This window comes from Carassius carassius, chromosome 11, assembly GCF_963082965.1.
Source record: "Carassius carassius chromosome 11, fCarCar2.1, whole genome shotgun sequence".
Lineage (NCBI taxonomy): Eukaryota > Metazoa > Chordata > Actinopteri > Cypriniformes > Cyprinidae > Carassius > Carassius carassius.
In genome coordinates, this window is record NC_081765.1 from 17,347,552 (window position 1) to 17,357,169 (window position 9,618).

The window sequence follows — 9,618 nt, forward strand, 5'->3', positions numbered from 1 at the left end:
CAAAGCATATTAAGATCATAATTCTCATACAACAAATGCCTTACTTACTCCCAATAAGCAGTAACTATCCGTTTCCTAAAGAAAAACTCTTAGTTAATGGTCTGTTAGGCATAGAATATGGTCATGCAGAATAAGGCATTAATATGGGCTTTATAAGTACTAATACACAGCTAATATGCTACTAATAAGCATGTTAATAAGCAATTAGTTAATAGTGAATATGTGTACCTTAATCTAAAGTGAGTTCAGAAAAAAATAAAAATAAACTGCTGCATTGAAGGTTCACAGAAGCATGTAGCCTATATTATCTATGGAAGAAGCTTGAAAAAAAACAAAACAAAAAAAAAAAACATAGAAGGACGAAGGGCCTTGGTTTGACTGGTGACCAAGAAGCTGATGGTCTCTCTAGCTGAGCTCCATGATCATATATGCATTTATCTGGGTAAGGTTGCACCAGCCATTCGTAAGTTCATACTTAAATTAGAATGTTAAGTCCACACTAGAGGCTTAGTAACTACTACCTACTTTGTAACTAAATCGGTACATTATTTGGTTGCACCAGTTGGGTCCCACTTTATATTAAGTGTCCCTAATACCTGTGTACTTGCATAGTAACTAAATGTGTACGTAGTATGTAAGCACAGTGTAAATACACATTGGTATATAGTATCTACAGCTGTAATATTTCTGTTACTACACACATGTAACAACCCTCAGGATGATTTTTGTAAGAACAAATGTGTAACAGGACATTGGCAACAACACTTTTTTTTCACATCACTAAGTACTTGTGTAACAGGAACTAGATTTTGTTACAACAACACATATAAGACTTATTGGAACCATTTGATCCTGAATGTGGAGATGAGTAGGTTTAGGGGTGGAAATGGGATCCAGGGGGGTGGAGATGAGTAGGTTTAGGGGTGGAAATGGGATCCAGGGGGTGGAGATGAGTAGGTTTAGGGGTGGAAATGGGATCCAGAGGGTGGAGATGAGTAGGTTTAGGGGTGGAAATGGGATCCAGAGGGTGGAGATGAGTTGGTGAAGTGGTGGAAATGGAATCCAGGGGGTGGAGTTGGGTAGAAACTTGGGATCCTCTGTAAAAAGTATACTATGTACACATCTAGTTACTATGCAAGTACACAGGTATTAGGGACACTTAATATAAAGTGGGACCAAAAAAGAAGCAAATTACTTTTATTCACATATTGTTCTCTCCCTCTTAATATGTATGTGAGTATAAATGTTAGCAACATCATATATGGCTAAAGAATATAAGGTTGTCAGGTAAAAGAAGAGCATATTGATGCAGTTCACTCAGTCTGCTAATTTATTACAACTGTTACTTCTGACAAGACAATTACATAAATATTTAGTTTATATGTAGAGTTACTCTTCAACTAAGTGTAATGGTGCAACAAAAAATATTTAGTAGTGCGTAAGTTGCAACTCAGTGCACTATTAAATTAAATCTAGGCTAATTTGTAACTTACGTATGGCTGGTGCAACCGGTCCCCGGTCTGTATGGCAGTGTGGACAAACTCAATCCTCTCCTCAGTGAAGACACATAAAAACACTCTTGTAATTTGCAATGAAGCACCTAAAGAACTCTCAGATTATGAGAAACAAGATTCTCTGGTCTGATGAACCTAAATTCCAAACATCATGTTTGAAGGAAACCAGCTCTGCTCATCACCTGCAGAGTAGCATACCAAAAGTGTGCTGGTAACAGCCTCATGCTTAGGTTTTTTTTTTTTTTTTTTTTTTTTTTTTTTTTCTCAGCAGCAGGGACTGAGGGACTCAGTTTAGAAGGAAAGTTCAACACAGCAAAATGTAGAGATAGCCTTAATGAAAACCCAGTCCAGAGCATTCAGAACCTCAGACTGGGCAGAAGGTTCACCTCCCAAAAGGACAATGACCCCAAGCACACAGCAAGAGTGGCTCATAGACAACTCTGTGAATGTCTCTGAGTGGCCCTGCCATAGCCTGAGCTTGAACCCAATCAAATATTTCTGGAAAAAACTGAAAATGTCTGCCAGCCCTCATCCAAGCTGACAGAGCTTGAGAGGTAAAGAGGTGAAGAGAATTATGGCAGATAATTAGAAATTAGAATGTTAAGTCCACACTAGAGGCTTAGTAACTACTACCTACTTTGTAACTAAATCGGTACATTATTTGGTTGCACCAGTTGGTTCCCACTTTATATTAAGTGTCCCTAATACCTGTGTACTTGCATAGTAACTAAATGTGTACGTAGTATGTAAGCACAGTGTAAATACACATTGGTATATAGTATCTACAGCTGTAATATTTCTGTTACTACACACATGTAACAACCCTCAGGATGATTTTTGTAAGAACAAATGTGTAACAGGACATTGGCAACAACACTTTTTTCACATCACTAAGTACTTGTGTAACAGGAACTACATTTTGTTACAACAACACGTATAAGACTTATTGCAACCATTTGATCCTGAGTGTGGAGATGAGTAGGTTTAGGGGTGGAAGTGGGATCCAGGGGGTGGAGATGAGTAGGTTTAGGGGTGGAAGTGGGATCCAGGGGGTGGAGATGAGTAGGTTTAGGGGTGGAAGTGGGATCCACGGGGTGGAGATGAGTAGGTTTAGGGGTGGAAATGGGATCCAGGAGGTGGAGATGAGTAGGTTTAGGGGTGGAAATGGGATCCAGAGGGTGGAGATGAGTAGGTTTAGGGGTGGAAATGGGATCCAGAGGGTGGAGATGAGTAGGTTTAGGGGTGGAAATGGGATCCAGAGGGTGGAGATGAGTTGGTGAAGTGGTGGAAATGGAATCCAGGGGGTGGAGTTGGGTAGAAACGTGGGATCCTCTGTAAAAAGTATACTATGTACACATCTAGTTACTATGCAAGTACACAGGTATTAGGGAAACTTAATATAAAGTGGGACCAAAAAAGAGGCAAATTACTTTTATTCACATATTGTTGGGCAGAAGGTTAACCTCCCAAAAGGACAATGACCCTAAGCACACAGCAAGAGTGGCTTATAGACAACTCTGTGAATGTCCCTGAGTGGCCCTGCCATAGCCTGAGCTTGAACCCAATCAAATATTTCTGGAGAAAACTGAAAATGCCTGCCAGCCCTCATCCAAGCTGACAGAGCTTGAGAGGTAAAGAGGTGAAGAGAATTATGGCAGATAATTGCCAAATGCAGATGTGCAAAGCATCATACCAAAAGTACCTGAGGCTGTAAATGTGCTTCAACTAAGTACTCAGTTAAGGATATGAATACTTATGCAATGTACTTATTTCAATTTATGAATTTTAATAAGTTTGCAAATTTTAAGATTGTAGTTGAAGAGTGTAGATTTATGTAGAAAAAAACTACTGTATATATATATATATACATATATATATATATATATAATTTTTTATATTTATTTTTTCTAGGTCATAACCATAAGTAAAAAATAATGAATACCTTTACTTTGTAGAACCAAACACGTACAGCATTCATAAACTGAGATCAAATGAGCCACGTTACGGCTATAAATGTCTGAATGAACCCAATTCTGGTTAATATTGAAGAGAGAGAGAGAGAGAGAGAGAGAGAGAGAGAGAGAGAGAGAGAGAGAGAGAGAGAGAAGCATAACGTAAATAGATGATCTCATGTCCAGTCATTGAAATGACTCAGTGGGTGAGTAAATTAAAACTTTGCTTTAAAATACCTCACGTCCATGTCTTTTCTCATTAAAAGAGCCAATTAGAGGAACATCAACAATATTAAAAGTGGAAATCTCTAATTAATTTGTTTACCGGTCCAGGCAAAATAGAGAAGAAAGTAACAGGGTAAATTCATCACATGATAACACACTGAATCTTCTGAATCTTAAATCTATATTTGCATGTACCTGTATACACTGACATTCTGTAAGAGTGATAAAAACATTTTAAAATACCACATGCTCTATCTAGTGCCTTCATGGTCTTTTTAGCGGTGCATTTGCTGTGTGTTGCTCTTTTCTCTGTTGCTTCTGTCACACATTTGTTTTCAAATGCAATACATGCAATGGCTCTTGGACACATCTTCGGTTACAACAACTGTGTGCATTTGGGACCATATAACAAGATGAAGGTGGTACTGAAATGACCAAATTCCCTCATTAGCTGTCATCTCCCTCTTACAGTGGATGGTGAGCATGAAACATCACCCCACTATATCTGTTAAATCAGGCCACTGGAGATTAGGCTTTGTCAATGCTTTTTCCTCTGTTGTCAATGGAAGTGCTCATTAGGGCCATAAATGCACCGGGCCAGCTAGAAATAGGTTAATTACACTGCTGGGGCACACAAATTGTGAACCCCCTAAAGACAGCATCCTTTATCTCAGTTGTGGCCTAAAGAGCAGATAAAATGATTATTATTTTGTTTAAATTAAATAAATAATAATAAAATAAACTAAAAAACAAATTCCCACAGTATGACAGCCACCTTGTGCTGCAGAACTCAAAATAAAAGTTTCTGTTTGTCTGCTCTTACCAATCAAACAGTGTCATTAAATGTGGAAACAGCAGATATTATTTCAGCTCTGTTGCACTATTCATCTGTAATATTCATATGCATTTTCTTAGCAGATACAATCTGACCATGCAACTTCTTTACAAATAACCAAACACATTTGGCACATGACTTTTGATAAAATCTTTTAATAAGGACTTACAATGTATGAAATATGAAAGGACAGATACGATAACAACTACAGGTTATTACAGGTAACTACAAGTACACAGTACTTCTGTACAATTATGATCCTATGATCCTAAGATCCTAATACTGTCTAAATAATAATAATTATAACTACTATTACTACTACTACTACCAGTACTACTTCTACAGTATTATGTCCTATAAAAGAATAGGTGAAAAATATCCATTAGGTGAATAAAATGCAAACATTTATTTTTTTATAAGAATTACTACTATTACTACTTCTGCTACTGCTACTACTACTACTACTACTAATTATTATTATTATTATATTTTATTATCTACTATTCATAAATTAAGAACATGAATAATGCAGGTAAGTGACTAAGCGCAGCTTTCTGTTACAATGAGTTTCAATAAAATGGTCCCTCTCTCTCCCCAAAAAGTTCCAAAGTGCTCTCTGCTTCATTGAAGATACAGTACATGCGCTGACAATCAAGAAGAGAAGCCCTCAGCTGGGCACTCTAAACAGAACTAAACTATAAATGTGTTCATAGATGATCTTTGTGACACACACTATCTACCAGCATTTTCACTGGAAGCCAGTTCCTCTTGAACAGCAGAAATTGTGTGTCTCTATTTTAGCTCTTATCAGAGACGTTCAGAGTCATGAGCTTTGGGAGCTCTGATTGTGACTCTGATCTTTTCCCTCAAAAATTAATAGCTACTCAACTTTGCCAAATGTTCTGATAATGTGTAAGAATTATCACAGATGATTTTGCACTGGTAATGCATGAGCTTGCATTCAGGGATACATCAATTTCTGGACATTGATTATTTTCCCCAGAGAGACAGAGAACTGTGCAAGAGAACATAGAATTAGTCATGAAAATCTTCTATCTGAAATTTCTCAGCATGAAACATTCACTTGCCAACTTGGAAATAATCTTTTGGTCTGTTAATGATGTTTTGAACATTCAAATGAATAGTTAACTCAGAATCACCCTCATATCACCCTCATATCGATGTATATCTGTCTTTCTTCCAATTAACATATAATGAGATGATTCTGAATAACTGGTGTGGTCACTCTCTTACTTGTAATACAATGAATGAGAACAAATGCTTTATAGCCTATAGCTTTTTATCACCAGAAGATTTTAATATTTTACTAATAGTGCAGCAGTTTTGTATGTCATTTATACAGTAATATCTTAGAGTGAGGTAAGTTGTAAAAAAAAAAAAAAAAATTCACTCCAGTGAGTTTTTAACATCTGCTTTGTGAGTTAGTTGAACTTGTGAAATGGATCAGTCAAATCTGGATCAGTCAAATTGTGTAAATACGTCTTTATACAGCCAAGTTAAGGCTGTTCTGTGCATGCTTAAAATTAAGCATGAAGACACAATGCTGCATCAAAGCCAGACTAAATTAAGCCAGTTCTCTTCAGTATTAAACAACAGCATTAAACAGTTTGTGTAAAGACACCTAAATGCCACTTCAGAAGTGCTTCTATGCCAGCTTTGCGATGTAAATTTGTCAATCATAGACTTTGAACTTCACCAACTGATTCAGTTGAAAAGACAATGAATCTTTAATTAGATCGTCGGAGGAGACGATGAATTACGCTGCCATTCACTCAGTCGCCGGAACCGGAAGCCTCCTAGTGGACTTTTTAATTAGTCCACTAGGAGGCTTCCTAGTGGACTAATGATTTTTTGCACAATCATTGAGAAAGGTGAAATCCTAAGCTTTCAAGTATTGAAGGAAAAGATCTCACTAGAAAATCAAGATTTTTACAGATACCTTCAGGCTCGAAGTTATTATGATAAAAAAATAAAAGGGAAATTCAAAGATAATCTTAATCCACTAATAGAATTGCTTAAAAAAGCATATACATCAGGTATTAGATATAAGATAGTCTCTCAGATATACAAGAGCTTAATAAATATGAAAAAACACTCTACAACAGAAAGTGGAATATTTTTTTCTGATGAAGAGTGGTCAACTGTATGGAAATTTCAGTGGAAATCAACTAGGTCACTAAATTGGAAGGAGTATTGTTGGAAAAACATTATTGGATATTTTATAAAACCAACACAAACAGCCAAATACAGTAATAGCACGTCAAAATGTTGGCGAAACTGTGGATGCAATGAAGCACACCATTATCCTATATTTTGGGAATGCCTACATATTCAGGAATATTGGAAAGAATTACAGGAACGCTCTTGAACATATTTTTAGAAGAGACATACCTCTAGAATTCAAACTACTGCATTTTGGTTGCGTTAGCTTAGAAACTATTGCAGTAGATAACAAATATCTGATGGGCGTCCTTTTAGCAGCCAGTAAGAAGGCAATCACTCGCAAGTGGTTGCAACAAGAGAGACCGACATTAGATGACTGAGAACAGTAGATTTATAGAGAACAGTAGATTTATAGATAACAGTAGATGACGGAGAACAGTTATCGCAAGATTTTCAATGATCGGCAACTTTCAGAAAAAATGTTATTCAGTTCCTCAAATAATGATATTGTATGGCTTGGAATGTAAGCAAATTTGACATAGAGCATATATACATATATGATACATAGAGCATGACGGTACACAAAAAAAAAGAGAGAGAAAAAAAAAGATTTACTTTGATTACTGCAGTTTTCACAAATAAATTGCTAGTAAATTTCACAAATAATTACAAAGAAAAAGCATATTGAACATATTGAATTAAACATTACATTTTAAACAGGGCCGGAGTGGGACTCATTTTCAGCCCTGGAGTTTCATGCCTTAGACCGGCCCACTTGGTTATTTAGTTTTTTTTTTGTACTGCTCTTTTCAGTGCTGCACTTTCTGTTATACTTTTTTTTTTCTATTATCTTTTGCTCACATATCTCCAATGATGACTTGTTGCTTTTTTGAGCAAGGTGCTGCTTTCAGGGAAGTCACAAGCCAATTAACAATTGTGATTCCTTATCTTATTCTTTAAGAAAATATGTTTATTCTTGTATTATTGTTTATTCTTTAAGAAAATAATGGACAGAATAAGGCACGTTCCAAATATTTGTACTGTATACCATAATGTAGGCCTAAGTCTACCTGCAGTTAAAAAGTTATCCGAAATAAAAATAATTGTTTTGTTTTAGCTATTTATGTACAACTATTCTAAAAAGAATTAATGTAAATGTCATACAAAAATGTCATCAGCCTGAGTAAATTGTACCATCATAGAATTGTGACATAACACGTGTAATTTAGGTGAAAATACTGTGAAATTAAAACTGCCATTACATTAGAAAGCATAACAAGGTCTATGAAGCGTCAGTCAATCAAGCATTTTTTTTTCTTAAAGTTTTGAACTAAAATATTATTGCAACTTTAGCCTTTGGATGAATGAAAATGCATTTTATTTTTTTCAATTAAAGAAAACTTAGAGATTGTGGACCGTTTACTTGGATTTGTACTTAAATAATGACGTCCAAGTTTAAGAATAGCCTACGCTAGAAGGATTTTATTATATTTATTTATTATTTTGTAGACCTAATGAATTTTTCCCCTCTCTGTTTAACAGCATTAACTAACAATGAAAGACGTCTTCCGTCAAGTAGAGTAAATGTTTTCCTGCCGTGCTGGATGTGGGGCTCAGTATAAATAAATTGTTTGCATTCGCCCAAACTGATTTTGTAAATTAAAAAGCGGACGGTGAAGGTGCAGTTAATGCGAGTCTCGCTCGCTGTGAAGCGGGAGCATCTGGCAGAGAGTTCTGCCTGGTCTTAAAGCCTTCTGCTACACCTACAAATAAAACAATGATTTGCCCAAAAAGAATGATTAGTTATCAATTGAGATTTTATTACTGAAATGATCTAACATAATATGGGCTGCGAAAAAATTATATATAAAAAGAGTGAGTGCAGGCAGTCTAAGTACAGCATAGTTCAAACCAGCGGCACGCAACACCAGTGTCGCGGCCCAAATCAAACCGGCCCAACGGGAATCCTCCCAGTGCTCCCGATTAGCCAATCCGGGCCTGATTTGAAAGTAGAAAGACTGAAATATAATTTTTCTTGTAAAACACACTCCAATAATCTTTGTTGCATTCCCAACTTCACAAACATCTTTTTTTACAGTGTATATAAAGGATGAGATGTTTCTTTCTTTCTTTTTTTCCCCTAAATCATCCCTTTATGACCTCTCTATTTAAAATCAGTTTAAACGAGTTGCTCTCTGAGGAACAACTTGATGCCATCATTCTTCATTTCAAGGGGTCTTATGCCATTCACTCATACTTTCTCTCATTTGATTGCTGTGTCATTTGAGGGCTATGGTCTATACTGCTATAAGTGAATGGTTCACGCCAGGGGAGATTTTACCAACACAAGTCGTACTGCTAGTGAATGTATACACACTGGACTCTGTGAGGACATTGTAAAAACATTGTCAAAACATTCGTCATCAAGCCTCTCTCTCTGGTGGTAACAGCACTGCAACTTTTCAGTACTATGACTCCGTTGACCCAAACAACACTGTCATTACTCTTGGATGCCAGACGGTGGGACAGAATGAAACTTTTATAGTGCCCCAGAGAGCCCATTATCTCTCCAGGAGAAAAGGAAAATGCTATCCTTCACCTAAGCCTTTCTGTTTCCCTTCCTTTCTTGCTCTCTGTCCACCATTTCATATTCGCTACCTCGCCCCAGCCCACCTCTTCCTTCCCTGAACCTCTCCCATTTTCTCTATTTCTACAGCTTTTATACCTCTCATTCCCTTTTCATTCTTCATCCTCCTCTCCAGTGCAGTAACCATATATCACCCCGCTCTCGACCCTCTCCGCATCCATCTCTCTGGCTTTCAGAGGGGAAAAAATGCAAGTGATTTAAATGTTTAGGGAGCACGCTGACATGAGAACCACAAAGCAGTCCAGGGATCCGTGTTTCTTG